Source organism: Suricata suricatta, chromosome 9 (assembly GCF_006229205.1).
Source record: "Suricata suricatta isolate VVHF042 chromosome 9, meerkat_22Aug2017_6uvM2_HiC, whole genome shotgun sequence".
NCBI classification, from domain to species: domain Eukaryota; kingdom Metazoa; phylum Chordata; class Mammalia; order Carnivora; family Herpestidae; genus Suricata; species Suricata suricatta.
Genome location: NC_043708.1, coordinates 99,918,908 through 99,934,913, shown reverse-complemented (window position 1 = coordinate 99,934,913; position 16,006 = coordinate 99,918,908). Strand labels below are relative to the sequence as shown.

The 16,006-nt window shown below is 43.5% G+C and overlaps 1 long non-coding RNA gene across 1 annotated transcript; it reads left to right on the top strand.

Moving 5' to 3' along the window:
- The first annotated feature begins 3,423 nt into the window (after positions 1-3,423).
- Positions 3,424-14,505, top strand: LOC115302449. The gene is made up of 3 exons (XR_003913470.1): positions 3,424-3,552; positions 12,264-12,334; positions 14,185-14,505. It is a non-coding gene; the product is annotated as an uncharacterized LOC115302449 (long non-coding RNA).
- The last annotated feature ends 1,501 nt before the right edge of the window (positions 14,506-16,006 follow it).

The following is a 16,006-nucleotide window of genomic DNA, read 5'->3' as shown; positions in this document are numbered from 1 at the left end:
GATAATGACCTGATCTGAAGTCAGATGCTTAACCCTGACTGAGCCACCCAGGTGCCCCTCAAGTATGTTTCTCATTTAACAGCATATAACAGATTTTTTTAACCCATCACATAGTCTTTTAATAGGAAAATTCAGCCCATTAACATCTTCCAATAATTGTTATACTCCGTTTTGTTCCTTTCATCCTACTTTATGTTACCATCTAATTGTATCTCTTTTTGTGTTTCCTTCTGACACTCATGGTCAAATACATGCTTCTGGTCAAATACATGCTTCTTGTGAGTAAAAAAAAAAATAAATTTTCTTCCATCTGCCCCTCAAATTCTGCATGTGTTGTCATAGAGAGATCACCGGGCCCAGCTACTCAGGCACACCTGGCTGGGGGGCCAGAAAGCAGAGTGGGACTCCAGGGGCCCCATCAAGTCCCTGTCTCCAAAGACAGACTAGATCTGACTGTTCCCAGTGACTGATACGCAAAACCCTACTTTTAAAGCTGGAAGTGCCTCTTTTGGCCTTGACTTCTTAGAATAAATGGACCAGATGGTACTGATCTGGGAGTGAGGAGATGAAGGCTGCGGGGGAGGAGGATGAAGGAAGAGAGGAAGTGTGCTGAAGGGGAGTTCAGGGGTGTCACTGGACTGTGAGGCTGCTCTGCTGGCCCGTTCTCTCTCTGCAGGTACAGAAGTTCCCCAGCCCCAAAGCTGGTGGGGGCGCTGCGAAGGATGAGCTCTCTGGTGCCGATCCCAGGCACCCATAGGGAGAGGGTGAAAGCAGGAGGGGGAAGAGTATCCCTTGGGCTCCTTCTTGGGAAAGGAGGATAGTGGAGGATACAGTGGTCTGGGAGGCAGACGGAGGGGCCCTGCTGAGGAGGAGGGACTTTAGGCAGTTGTCCAGAACAGACGGGGTCCACAGCACGGGCCTTCCTACTACTAGGGAGGTGCAGTTTTGAATGGGCAGGAGAGGACAGTATCCCAGCACCCAGCACTGAAGTGTCTCCTTTTGGAATGTATTAGAGGCTAGAACCTAGAGTCAGGCTAGCCTTAAGTTGGAAAAAGGCAGGCCCTTTTACCCTTGGCCCTCAGCTGCATTGAGAGGTTGGGTCAGAGCCTGAGTGAGACTCTCCATACGCCCAGGGGAAGGTGGACCTCCCCAGCTGGGGTCAGATTCCTCCAGAAGCCCAGAGCACTGGACTCTGGCACACCTGAAGGGACTGTGAGGGTCAGGAGGCACCCTTTCTCAGGGTCTGCAAAGAGAGCTTTGAAAAGGAAAACACCTTCGCTCCACTATCGCATATAGAGTGCACGCAAAGAGACAGGAATACAGATGAGAATAAGGCTAAAGGCCTTGGGTTCCTGGATTAGATAATGGGAAAGAGGGCTACCAACTCTTATTTGCAGAGCTTCGACTACTTGACAGGTTCCATGATATAAAGTAATCCTTACGAGTATCATTGTCACTCATTTAGAGGTGAAAAATCAGAGGATCTCTGTTTCGATAGCTTGCCCAAGGTTACATACCTAACAAGTGGGTGAGCCTAGATGAAAACTAGTCCTTTCTGATTTCAAAGCTCAAGTCTTAACAAGCTCTTAGACTGTCCCAAGTTGTTCTGAATACTTTGGTAGCTTTAATTTGGAATCTGGTGTTATGCTCACCAATGAATGGGGAAGCAACCCAAAGACTGAAGAAATAAAATATGATAGGCTATCTGCACCCAGTTCACTTATACCCTTGCTTTTCTTGCACACACACACATGTACAAAGTGGGTTGGCTGGTCCCTCCCTTAGGAAAGTACAATGAATCACCCAGGTTCCTCCGCTCTCAAAACATGTTCAGAATGCCCACTAATCTTTGATACACCAGCTTCCTGCCCCCTGTCCTGAGCTGCTCAAACCTCTGTTACAACCATACAGTGGCAAACACCTCCGCATATTAGGGAAGGTTCCCCCAAACAGTAGACAGTCCTTTGATCAGATTGTCAAAGGGCTTGGTCATTCTTCCTGGATCCCAAGGTCTCTTCATGTCTCTGATCCTCTTTAAATTGATAAGATCTTTTAAAATATATGTGCAGTAGAAAAGTTAATAAAAAGGACAATGGAAAACATTCATCTCATCACTCACAAATAACCACTGGCTCCATTTTCACATCTCTTTCCCTTTACCCCCAGGAAAGAATAAGTGTAAGAAACAACTTAATCGTTTGGGGAGCAGGAGTGGTTATGAAGTTATTACAGTTTTCCGGCGCCTGGGTGTTTCAGTCGGTTAAGTGTCTGACTTTGGCTCAGGTCGTAATCTCCCAGTTTGTGAGTCAGAGCCGCACATCAGGCTGTGTGCTGATAGTAGCCTGCTTCAGATTCTGTCTCTCCCTCCCTCTCCCTTTCTCTCTGCCCCTCCATCACTTGTGTTGTCAAAAACTTAAAAGAAGTTATTACAGTTTCCTAAGAAATTTGCTATTTAAACCGTTGAAGTGATTGAAGTGATCAAAAGTCTTAACTATCCTGTTACTGTAATTTGAGTATAGTTAAAGCTGCCATCAATGAGTAAATGCTCAAAAAATAACGTTTTTTAAAAATTGTATGTATGAAAAAAATAGTATGTATGAAACATAGGAGTTTAATAAACCACAAAATGTAAATAAACCACAAAAGTGGTGAGTATTGCCATCAGTGAGTACAAGCCCTTTGAACCTTAAGGAAGAATGAGGTAAAGGATATATGGCAAGACCTGGGAGAGGCAGATAAAAGGACAGCATAGAAAGTGCCAGAAAGACCTAGAGGGGCCAGAAACTTGGGAGTGAGAGGAGATCAGACGCCTCCAATTCCAGACAAGAGGGTCACAGCAAGGTTGCTGGGAGGATGGCCTCTTTATCCTCAGGGGAGGCAAGAGGCTTGGCTGTGAACAGGAGGCTTGGTAGGAGGGCCTCTGAGCCGAGGGGAGAGGGAAAGGGAAGAGCACTCCATCTCCAGGCAGTGGAGAAAGGTGGGAAATGGGCGCCTGCTCCGCCCTCATGATCCAGAAAGCTATCTGAATGTCCAAGCAATTCAGACGAGGAAACCGGTCTAGAAAGGCCAGTGCGGCAGAAGGCGGTCACAGCAGCAGGCCTCCCTGGGTCCAGTTTGGAGCCACTCTCCGAGCATCCGGCGGGCCCACGTGGGGCCGACCGGTGTGGCCTTGGGGGAGATGGGGAGCAGTCGCTGCTGAAAGTCTCCTTAGGCGGGACAGAGCCCAGAACTGCCACCACCCCACCGAGCTTCCACCGGACACCCAACGTCCGCAGCAGATACAAACGCTCGGGGGCGGGGCTGCCGAGGGGCGTGGCCGCTCACGCCAGTTGCGCACCAGCACTGCCATTGGCCAGGCTCCTGCGGAGAAAGCCCCAGAAACCCAATCCTCACCTGCCCCAGTCACCCTGGAGACCCCAGCGCCTGGAGGCCCCCTGACTGCCGTTGAAAGACGTTGGCTACCCTCCCCCCGCTCCCCGGCTTCCTGCCTTTGGGTTCACTGCTCCAGGTTCATGTGTCGCTGCGGACCCCCCAATCGGAACTGTTGCCAAGGTCTTGAACTGTAGCAGAGCCATATTTTCTTGTGGTGACCGTGGCCTTAGGGGGGAAAAGTCTTAATGCAACTGACCTATGTGGTGGTCACACGGGGGACTTTCAAACCCTGTCTTGGGAAGAGAGTTATAGAATGGATATTAAATTGGGTGAAAGTTGTAGTTACATCCATGAATACTGAGTTTGAGCTGCCAACTGGGCAGATAACTTCTCCTCAGGCTGAGGATTTTTAGCCAGCTTCTCTGCAAGAGGGGAGCAGACATGTTTCTTGCTCTTTTGAATGATCTCCGTGAGACACTAGTAGTCCTTTTAGTAAAGCCTTCAACCAGTTCACCGACTCAGCCTCTCCACCAGGCTCACAGGTTCCTGTCACCACCAGAGAAGCCTAGGAGTTACCACCATCCAGGACATAACCTGTTTTCCTTCAGTTCCTTTCTTTTCCCTATCAAAACCCTCTCATTCATCTCTTATGGTAAAATCACATCCCCCCCCCCCCCCCCCGCCATCCACCACTTCTTACTAGATAGGGGGGAAACTAACAAAATTACTTTTAAATCATTTTGATGTCATTGGAGAAGTCACTTAACAGAAGTGCTGTTAGGTTAAAGGGATTAAAAAAAAGATTATTGCCCTAAGTGAGTTCCCTCCCTAGTGCAGACATTCTGGCTTGCAAGGTCAAGTGGGGCATGTGAGCTGCACAGGGCTCCAAAGTGCGGCAAACATTGTGGTGGTCCTAAGATGGAAACCTGAGATGTGAGGATGAATCTGGATGTGGGCTCACCAGGGTTGCTGGGCATCGTGAGGTTGGGGGGGGTTGTTTCTTGGAAACCTGAGCCTCTGTAATGAAACAGATACCAACTGGGGTGGTAAGAAAGGTGGGCAAACTCTTAAACCCTATTTTTAAATAGGGTAAACCTGGATACGAATGTTCACATTCTTACCATAGTCATCAGTGACCCAGAAGAAAAGAGGGTGCGATATCACTGGATAGTCACCTCCGACCTAAGGGACCCATGTGGACTTAGAAGAAAATGGCTTCTTCCTTTCTCCTGAATTAGCACCCTGTTTCCGTAAGGGGCCTGGAAAACAGGAATATTGTAGAGATAACTAAAAAGCAGTCCAGATATAATTTTAAGGGCTGTTAAGAATTTGGGATCCAATCTTGAGGCTGAATACCCTTCGGTATGCAAGGTCTGGAGAGTGGCATCGGAGTATGGAGTCCTTGGAGGACAATATGTGATATTCATTGTTAGGCAGTTGGTCACTGTAAACAGCATCTCCATGGTCTGCTTAGATGTTCCTAATAGGAAGAATAATAGATGTATAATCAGTTATACATCCATGTTCTAAAATGGAGCCTTTGCTATCTTGAATGGAAAAGTTTTGTCTGGTGGTTTCCTTCTTTCGTCTCTCAGCTCTTGGCTCCATGTTAGCATCACTGAAGTGCCTAAAGTTAGCGTGAGCCGTTTGTTCCACACTCAAAACATGCCTCCTATGCTGCTTGGCTAGGTAGTAAGGAGTGCTGGATTCTGGTGGGAACCTGCAGCTGAATTCCCAAGTATTCCTAAGTTCTATCCCTTCCTCCAATTGGGAGATCATCTGATGAGGCCCAAAGCCTCTGGAACCCCCATTAGAGCTGGCAGGAGAGAGTTTGCTGAGGTATCAGCCTTGCGGGAGACTGGATTATGATCAGAAAATGGGGCGGGCTTGAGGAAATGGCAGTGGTGTGGAGCAAGGATTCTTCTCCAGCCTCTGGGTGCTGGGTGGCGCCTTTGCTTTCTCTTGAAAAGAGGACCCGGGGTTGCCTCTTTGGAGCAGAGCACTGATTAGTACTCAGTAGTACTGCCAGTTGTTCCCATGTCGGGTGAGGATGCACACTGCTGAAAGGGTCAGTTCCTAGGTTGATGGTAAATGGAAGAACTTTTGGGGTGACTTTGAAGAAGCCAGAAAATAGGTTAGGAAATACAAGAATAGAAGTTTCTCGTCCTTTGGGGTAAGGCAAGAGGGAAAGGGAATTAATTACTTCTCTTTGCTGGACCTGCGGGCCTTGCCGTTTTGGATAGGCACATGATACTCTTCTTAGCTTCTACTTAGGCAGAAACTCTGTGAAAGATAAGTTAACATTGAGGAAAGGGCACAGACTTAGAGGGCTATGGCAGAAACAAGAAAACCAGAGACAAAACCTCCTTCCCTCTCTCCTTCTTTCCTCCCTCCTTCCTAAAAACAGTTGACAAGTTCCAGCTAGGTGCTGAGGATAAAAGATGAACAAGACTCATTCCTGGCCCCAGAAGAGCCCCGATGTCACGGGAAGATTATGTCATGGCTGACTGCAGGGCGTGAGCGTGAGAAGTGATTTCCAAGGACTCCCTTTTCTGTGTGTATGTAAGGCGGGGTCTGAGAAAACCAGAGTCCCCCAGAATGGGTTCGGAAGTTACCTTTGTAAATTGCTACAGGACTGAGGGTGGAGGACCAGATGATACACGTATGCAAAGGATTCGTACTGTCCTTGTGACTTCTCTTTGGGAATCAGGAACGTCATGCTTCCTGGGTCGCCCGTGCCACACTCACAAGCACAGTGGCAGGGGTAACGTTGTCACTTCTCCTCTCCCTGCTGTGAGTGGTCTGGCTGCAATTTCCCTTGAGTTCTTCCTTGGTCATCGTGCTGGGCGCAAAAGGGAGAGCAAGGAAGTTGTGAGAGACTTGAAAAATACAAAACGAAGAAGGAAGAAACACCTTTATCCCAAAATAACAGTGGCAAAACTGAAGAAAAACATTTTGGTATCCAGAGTTTGGGTCCTGGAAGTCCAGGAAGCCCAAGGACCACAGAACAGGGGCGCCTGGGTGGCTCAGTCAGTTAAGCGTCCGGCTTCGGCTCAGGTCATGATCTCACGGTTTATGGGTTCGAGCCCCGCATCAGGCTCTGTCCTGACAGCTAGCTCAGAGCCTGGAGGTGCCTCAGATTCTGTGTCTCCCTCTCTCTCTGACCCTCCCCTGCTTGTGCTGTCTCTGTCTCTCAAAAATAAATAAAAAAACAGAAAATTTTTCAAAAAAAAAAAAAAAAGGACCAGAGAACAAATAACACTTATTGGAGAACAAATATTCTCTTATTGGAGAATATTCTACTAGCGTTTAAGGGCAGGTTAAGGGCCTCTGCTGAGGTTGGGGAAGGAACAGAACAAAAAGCTCCTAGGTTTTCACCCCTTGAGGAGAGAACCTCTTTGGGGGAGATTCCTTTGTGCAGATATTTAAAAACTTCCATGTTCTTGGCAGGTGCGGGGTACAGAGAGTACCCGGAAGGGAGGCCTCCTGACGGAGTCGTCTTTGTCATAAATCTAGGTTTGTTTTGTAAATCAGGGATTGAAGAGTAGCTTTAAGTTTCCAGAGTTTGCGGGAGTGTGTAACCAGACTGGTAGGTCCTAACTGGACCTAGGAGACCTTTCTTACACGGTTTATTTTGAAAGTATTCACTGCTGCTGAAGCTAATTGGAGGAAGGGACTTCGGGTTGCCTGGCCGCAGCCCGACAGAACCTGGAGTTAAGGCGCTAGGTGGATAGATTCTCTCACCCATGGACACAAAACCAGGTGTGACGGGCATTGACTCTCAGTACTGTCATTTTGCCAGATGTTTTGAAGACTGTTTGGTGTACCAAGGTCCTGTACTGGGAGCCAGTGCTTTAAGTTGGATAGATACCTTTACTAAACCACAAGGCCATTATTTTTCTCATTTGCCATGGCCATTGAGAGCTTTCACAAAATTGCCACAGCCCTTGGGCAGCATTTAATTTCTACTGCCCTGGCTCAGCTCTGAAGCCTCAGCAACAAGGGCAAGTGAATAGCTTCCCCATCTTTGCTTCTTTGAGTAGATGGCCAAGAAACGAGTTCTGTGTCATCAAGAATATGGCCAGAAACTTTGTGGAGATTCTGAAATCTCTGGCTTATAGATTGATTAGGGGTTCTCACCCTGCTTTCCCCCATAGGAGGTATTTCTCTATGGCTGTTTAGCAAATTTCCCAGCATCTTAATCTTTTATAAAGTTTGGAAGTTTTTCTGGCTCTCATATTTCCCTTTCGGTGTGTATGTGCTGCCTTCTCTCAGATGATTTTTGGCTCTTCTCCCAATTGACTTGTAGCTGTTCTTTGGGAAAAAGGCCAGACAATTTACTACGGTGAAAAAAACAAAACCAAACCCCCAAAACCGATGTGTTTAACCGCTTCTGGCATCTGGTTTTGTTTTGTTTTCCTTTAAATGGCGGTTAGTTTCTGTACCTAAGGACCTGCAATTCTAATGACACACTTCTATGGTTTCCTTGCCTGGGAATAATGCATGACAGGCTACAATCTGTCATCTCTCATGGTCCCTTCACACTTGTTTACTTTTTAAAAACCCTTGTTGAAAGGGCTTGCCATTGAGTTTCCCGTGGGTAGCTAGGAAGGACCCCAATTTCAAAACTGAAAATATTAGATGTGAAGGTGTTTTGAACAAAGAACAAAAAGTCTGTGTTCTAGTGCTGGCACTGCCGTTATTATCCATGTGAACTCTGGAAAATCTCCAGATTTCCTTGGGTTGTGGTTTCCTCATGGGTAAAATTGGGATATTAATACCTACCTCACAGGGTTGTTGTGAGGATTAAATGTGCTCTGTAAACTGTTGTCCCACATAAATATTTGCAAAATTTTGTTACGATTCAGGAGCCATTTAAAACTATTTCCTGGCCACATGACAGACACGCTAACATTTGTACTCTCTGAACAAGGGTTTTCATGGTCGTACATTGCATATTTAAATCACTGGAGCAAAATTTTATGTTTCTGTGTAAATATTTTTGTGCAGAGCGGGTCCATAGCTTTCATTGGTTTTCTAAAGGGGGGGTCCATTATCCAAAAAAGGTAAAAGACAGTGCTTTAGAATTGAAAAGTGGGACTCAGTAATGGAAATGAGCTTATTGCTCCCAGAAGCTCCCTCTTAACACATTCGCAGTAGAAATTGCAATTGCTTTTTAGATCGTGAAATTGTGAGTGTGGTCTGGTGACTCACCATACAGAACATTTGAAATTGGGACAGAAAATCTTGGCCATATGGTCATGGTAGCCATCAGGTTATCCAACTGCAGTGTGAAGGTGGAGATAAAACAAATTATTAGCTACGTGGCCCTAAGAAAGTCACCTCACCTCATGGAGTCTGTTACCTCATTTGTAAAGTGAGGGATTGACCTTAAAGATTTCCAAAGTTCCTAGTTTGAGCTCTTTAGGGAAGTGCGATCAAAACTGGACTTGGTTGGAGCTGTTTCTGGTGGAAGTGAATCGGGCCTTGCATAAGAGGAGAAAGGAGTGTCAGGGAGAGGAGGAGGGGCAGGGCACGCGAGGAGCCCCCTTCTTGATGAAGATGGGAAGCAAGCCTGCTGATGTGAAGAGCCAGAGTCATTGGGGCAGAAAGAGAGCTGGTGGCTTCTCTTGAAGATCCAAGACTCCAGGGGCCCAGAGACTCAGCCTCCACCTCTCACCCTGGCTGCGACTTGCCAGAACGGAGGTGACCCTCAGCGAGCAAATCCCCTGCACTCAGGCACTTCCACTTCTCACAGAGGCAAATGACTGGAGTCCTCCCTCTTCCCACATCAGGTGGTTTGGCTCCTTCAGGAAAATGCTGTCCTGAGAATGCCTGGAGGCTCAAGTAAGTCCTGGAGTTAGAGAGGCTGTTGGAGGATTAAGAGAACCGCGCATCTGTACTGTAGGGTGTATTGGAATCCCCACCCCCACAAGAGGAATTTTAGGAGAAAGATCCTTATATTTCATATTTTCTTAACCGCTATGATACATTATTGTTAATTAAAGGTTCACATATTAGGTTCACAACTTGTGTGTGTGTGTGTGTGTGTGTGTGTGTGTGTGTGTGGTGTTTTAAAAAGTAGGTTGAAGCTATTTTGTGTGTAGATTGACTGGTTCATCATATGTGGGTTTATATTGATGTGCCAAAGAAACTTGCCCTCCAAAGGGGGGCACCATTTTACATTCCCACCACCAGCGTGTGAGCGCTGTGTCCTCACCCAAGCTTGACATAGTCTTTTAGATTTTACCCAGGATAGGTTTAGAGATATCTCATTGTGCTTTAAATTTGCAATTCCCTAATGACTAGTGATGTTGAATATCTTTTCTTATGTTTATTTACCATTCACACATTTTGTTTGGTGAAGTGTCTGTGTAAGCCTGTTCTCCTCCTCTCCGTCTTTTATTGTTACTATTTTGTAAGTTTATTTATTTAGTTTAAAGGTTATTTATTTTGACAGAGTATGAGTGCATGCAAACGGGGGAGGGGCAGAAATGAAGAGAGACAATGCCAAGCAGGCTCCCCACTAACGGTGTGTGGGCTCAATGCTATGAACCATGAGATCATGACCTGAGCTGAAACTGAGTCGGATGCCTAGTAGACTGAGCCACCCAGGCATTCCCATCTTCTATTATTTTTAAGAGTTCTTTTTATATGTTAGATATGTCCTTTATTAAATACATCATATGCAAATATGTTCTTCCAGTATGTGACTTGTCTTTTTACTTAATAGTGTCTTTTAAAAGAGCAAAATTTATTTTCTTTCTTGAAAATAAATAAACTTAAAAAAATGGGGGTGCCTCAATGGCTCAGTCACCTAAGTGTCTGACTCTTGATTTCAGTTCAGGTCATGATCTCACGGTTTATGAATTCAAGCCTCATGTCCAGCTCTAAGCTAACAGTGCAGATCCTGCTTGGGATTCTTTCTCTCTCCTTCTCTCCCTCCCCCTCTCATACTCTCTCTCTCTCTCTCTCTCTCTTAAAAATAAACTTTAAAAATAGCAAAATTTATAATATTGATAAAGTACAGTCAGTTTGTTTTTTTATGGATTGTGTTTTGGTGTAGTATCCAAAAATTGTTGTCTAACTTGGGGTCACAGAGGCTTCTGTTTTCATCTATAAGCTTGATAGTTTGGTTTTATATACAGTCCTATGAACCATTTTGAGTTGGTTTATAATTTGTATTTGGTACTTCAAAGTATGGCTTAAAGTTTTTATTTTGCATATTATATCTAATTCTATCAACACCATTTAGTAAGAAGACTATTGTTTCCACACTGCCTTTCCACTTTGTCAAAGATTATTTTCCCACATATGTGCAGTTCTATTTCTAAATTTTCTATTGTCTTCCACTGATGGTTGACTTTTATGTCAATATCACACAATATTGATTACTGTAGCTTTATAGTTAAGTCTTGACATCACATAGTATTTATTAGTTTTCTGGTTTCTTTTTCAAAGTTGTCTTTTGGCTATTCTTCTAGGTTCGTTGCGTTTCCACATGAATTTGAGAATAAACTTGTCAAAAATGCTTGCTGGGGTTTTTATTAGGATTACGTTGAATCTATACCTCAACTTTAGGAGAATTGCCATCTTACTGCTGAGTCTTCTCAATGATAAGACATGAAAAAGCTCTCTATTTAGATTTTCTTTGATTTCTTTCAGCAACATTTTGTGGTTTCAGTTACAGGTTTTACACATCTTTGGTCAGATTTATCCTAAGGAGTTTGTATTTTTTAATGCTGACAGAAATAATACTTTCAAATTTTCAATTTCTGATTGTTTGTTGCTTGTATTTCCAAATACAACTGAGCTTCACGTATTGACCTTGTATCTTGCAAATTTGCTAAACTCACGTATCCTGATAGTTGTTTTGAAGACATCAGATTTTCTATAGAGGCAACCTTATCCTCTGTGAATAGACAGTTTTATTTCTTTTCCAATATGGATGCTTTTCTTTTTCTTGCCTTATTGGGATAGTTAGAACCTCCAGTACAGTATTGTATAGATATGGTGAGAGGGAACAGGTTTTTCTTCTTTTTGAACTTTAATTCAGTCTTTAATAATTAAGTATGGTGTTATCTATAGATTTTTTAGATGTCTTTTATCAGACTGAGGAAATTGTCTTAGTAGTTTGCTGAAAGTTTTCCATCAGGGACGGATTTTGTCAAACGTCAAATGCCTTTTCTGCATCCTCTGAGATGATTATGTATTGTTGTTTTGAAAAAACAAACTAGCTCCGTGGGCTAGGAAAAATGGCAATGGAGGGTTAAAGTTTTAGAATAATACTCTTACCTTGGGATTCTCTGGAAGAGGGATTGGCAAACTTTCTCTGTAGTAAATAGGTTTCTGTACTAAATATTTCGGACAGTTAATCTTTTAAGCTTTGTAAGCCAATGTGTCTGTCACCTCTTTGTTGTTCTGATTGTTTAACATTTCTTTAAAGAATGAACTATTCTTAACTTACCTTTAAAATTTTTCATCTGGCCACCTGAGCTAAAAATGATGTTTACATCATTCATTACAGGGTTGGGTATATAGTTGGGGAAAAAAAAAAAAAAGCAGCAGGGACAGAAACCTATGTGGCCAAAAAAAGCCCCAAATATCTACGATTGGCCCTTTACCAAAAACACTTTGCCAACTCTCTATTCTAGAATATTGCTATAAAATATTTAAAGGAAAGATAACATTCTAATGTACTTTGTAGGGCTCAGATTAACTTAAGCCACAGGCAGCAGCTTCTCCTCATCTGCAGTACTATTCCCTAAACTGGGTATAGTTTTTAAAAATTTTTTTAATAAGAGAGTGATTATTAAAATGTGTCATATGAAGAAGTAACCTAGAATGTCACCTTGGAAATTAAGTGATGGTAACTATGCTTGATTTCTCAGGATTTGGAAGACTGCGCTCCTTGGTTTGGAAGTAGCCTTGGCTGAGACCGGGTTCTTTGGAAACAGACAAGGTAGAGTTTTGATTGGCTGGGTGTTGAGTCAGTGCATTTGACTGACACGTATTTAGCAGTAGACACGTATTTAGCAGTAATTCCATTCCAGGCATTGTTCTAAGAGCTTTATCCTCTGGGCTAATGATACAACTAATTCCTTTCTCATAGCAGGTTGCTGAAGGGATTCCACGTGGTTCAGCAACTCATCTAAGACACGCTTACAGTGGTGGGGCCAGAATCTGGCTCTTAACTCTGTACCATGATGTTTCTCTACTGCATTGACTTGTCCATTCTCAGCTTCCTCTCTACCATCTGGTCTTCTTCCCTGGGTTTCTAGGTTGCCATAAAGACTGATGGAAGAGAGATATGAATGAAAAGTTTCATTTGATACCCTTTTTAGTGAATTAGAAGATTTACAGCACTTTTTAAGAAGTGAAAGGTCCTGAATGTTTTGGAGAGGCAGAGCGAGAAACAGGAAATAATAAAACTAAAGAGACTAAGAACTAGGAAAGCTTCCACCCTTTTCTTTCCCTGTGACATGAAAACAGATTTGAAATCTGGAGGCAGTCCAAGCACTTTCCCTAGTTTTACTTCATTTGAATCAATTTTAACCAATTTGTGGTTGCTCCTAATGAACCTCTTTGGAGTAACCACTGACTGCATGTTAAATAGTGACACAGACTACTTTTAAAGTTCAAGAAATGAAATAACCAATATCAAAATGACATGTCATTCATTGTAAATCATCTCTCAGATTCATTCTGGCTAATGTGCATGTCCCCAGGGTGGAGAGTGGGCAGGGGTGTGTCCATCCAGTGCTCAGTCCACGCAGATTCATGCCACTGAGTTTCTGCTGCATCTAATTCCCACGTACAACCCTGGGTGGAGGCTGATGTTGCTCATGGTTCTCGGTTTCCCCTCCTCCACATAAAAATACACACACACACACACACATATATGTAACTATACACACACACACACACACACACACACACATACTTATATATATCAGTTAAGTAGTGTGGATCTCTTTCTGCCTGGCAAGGGGCCCAGTATTTGACATGTAAGGGAGCTGGGGAAAGATGCACTATCAGACTACAGCCTTTTCATTTTGTCTTAAGCTTTCAAGGAACTCATATACCCTCCTAGGTATCTAAAGTTTTTTTCTTTTTACACTGATTTGTCTTTTTCCCAAGTACCCAGACTCTGAAGTGGCAACTTTCAGTATACTAACTCCATTTAAAAGTGCCATCTGGGGGTGCCTGGGTGGCTCAGTCAGTTAAGTGTCCAACTTTGGCTCAGGTCATGATCTTATGATTTGTTAGTTTGAGCCCGACACCTGGAGTCTGCTTCAGACTCTATGTCTCCCTCTCTCTCTGCCCTTCCCCTGCTCACAGTCTGTCTGTCTGTCTCTCTCAAAAATATATGCTAAAAAAATTTTTTTAAGTGCTATCTGATGTCTTCATCTATTGATTACTTAAGTTTATTGTCTGCTTAAAGTAGCTTTAGTTCTATCTCCCACCAGAATGATCTATTTCTTGAAGAGGGGTGGGTTCCACTGCAGCAGTAATACATCTTCATTTTGGCAAATCCAGAAAATATAGCTAAGCAAATAGAGAAAGATCAGAATCATCTGTAATCCAACCACCCAGAGTCAACTTGCTGGTACCATTTTAGTGGACTCCTTGCAGTGTTTGCCCACATGTACATGTTTTTTTCCCAGAAATAGGATCACTTAGTACAATTCTGTGTTATAGGCTCTTTTCTTTAATTTTTCTGAGCTCACACTCCTCTCCAACGTTGATCTATTTAGTGATCTATTCTGTAAGTGTGCTGTAATTTCTTAACAAATCTTCTCTTGTCCACAGGTCCCATTTGAGGAGAATCTTTATATAAAAGATGAAAGGACCCCCCCTAAAGACACTGAGAGGGAGGGCCTCCTGATACAGCACTTGGCTTATCTTCGTAAGGAGGGCAAGACTGGCTTTGTGGCCAAATACAGGACAGATGGGTTCTGACATGTGGAGGTTTCTTTGAAATGGTGCATTTCTAGTCATTGAACAAATGGTGCCACTATATGCTGCACCAAATATATATATGCATAAAAATATTCTTGCACTATCTGCTGTGTCCGTGTACATACTTCAAAGTGAACACTAGGGCGTTATAATAAAGTGCACTTTTGAGGACATGTGTCTGGCAAAGTATTTATTTGTATGAAACATCTTTCAAATGCAGCAAGAATTGAATAATATTTAGTTCTATATGTAATAGATAAGGATTTCTTTATACTATTTGGAGTATGAAAATGTCATGTGGAGCCCTCACTGGTAAAAGGCAGCAAGAAGTGTTCTGTATTCATCACTGGAACTTCCTTCACTTTTATTTTTTTTATTTAAAATAATTTTTTAATGTTTATTTTTGAGAGGGAGAGAGAGAGACAGAAAGAGTGTGAGCAGGGGAGGGGCAGAGAGAGAGAGAGAGGGAGGGAGAATGTGAGGCCGGCTCCAGGCTCTGAGCTGTCAGCACAGAGCCCAACACGGGGCTCAAACTCACAAACCATGAAATCATGGCCTGAGCTGAAGTCGGATGCTTAACCAACTGAGCCACCCAGCCGCCCCCTTCCTTCATTGGTTAGAATGTACCAGGACCCTAAGTCTTACTCTGAGAAAAGGGGTCAGGGGAATGTGGGTAGCTTTGTTAGTCCATTGGTTTGCTTTAAAGACACACCCACTTAGGACCAACAATTTTAAGTTCAGGCCACTGCCCCAAGGCCTTCACGCTGCCTGGGCGGGGCTGGCTACAGTGAACATACATCACTGTACTCTCAGCAATGACGTGCATGGTTACATAGCCTCCCTATGGAGACCTGACGCTTAGTCCGTTCCAAGGTGCCTGCCTCTGCCTCAGGGATGCTGAATGTGATAGAAATGAATATCCCAGCTATTCCAATGGATCCAGAATCCATCTTTTCTTCAACTGGGACATTTTATCCTTAGAGCCTTGATGGGTCTGTCATCTGATCAAAGTGGAAAAGAAGGGAGTTCTTCAAGCTGGCTCCTCTCCACCTGGCTTGAAAGATACAAATGGTGTCAACTTTTTAACTGTGAGCAGGAAAAACATGACTCAAGACATGTCTATTTGCACTTCTTATAAAGAAAGGCGACTCTTGCTGAAGCACCCCAGTCATCAATGAAAAACAAGTTAGCTTATCATAAACGTAACTAGGTCAGTGTTTTTCCATGACATCACAGGAGCTTGCGTTTATTTAGCCCTTCCACGTCTCAAGCAATATCATTCTAAATATATGCTTTTCTGCATTTAACCCTCACAACAATCCTGGTGTTAAGTATTCTTACAAACTTAGGGAGTTATTACAAACGTAGAAAGGGAGGCACTATGGTTACATTAGTTGCTCAAGGACACAAGGTTATTTTGTGCAGTGAAAGGAATGTAATGATAAAATTGGAAGTGTTTGGGAAAGAGCATAAAGTGTAGTACTTCTGTTAAAATCTTCATGAATTAAAGTTTTGCTCTTTACCTGTTCTCTGTTTGAGGGTGAGGTAGGACAGAAAATGTAAGTTTGGGGTAATTTCAAAATGTTAGCTTTAGAATTTAGAAGTGACATGGAAATTTTTGCAAAACATGGAGAAAATAGCTTCCCCCCTCCTCCTGCAAAGAACAACTTTT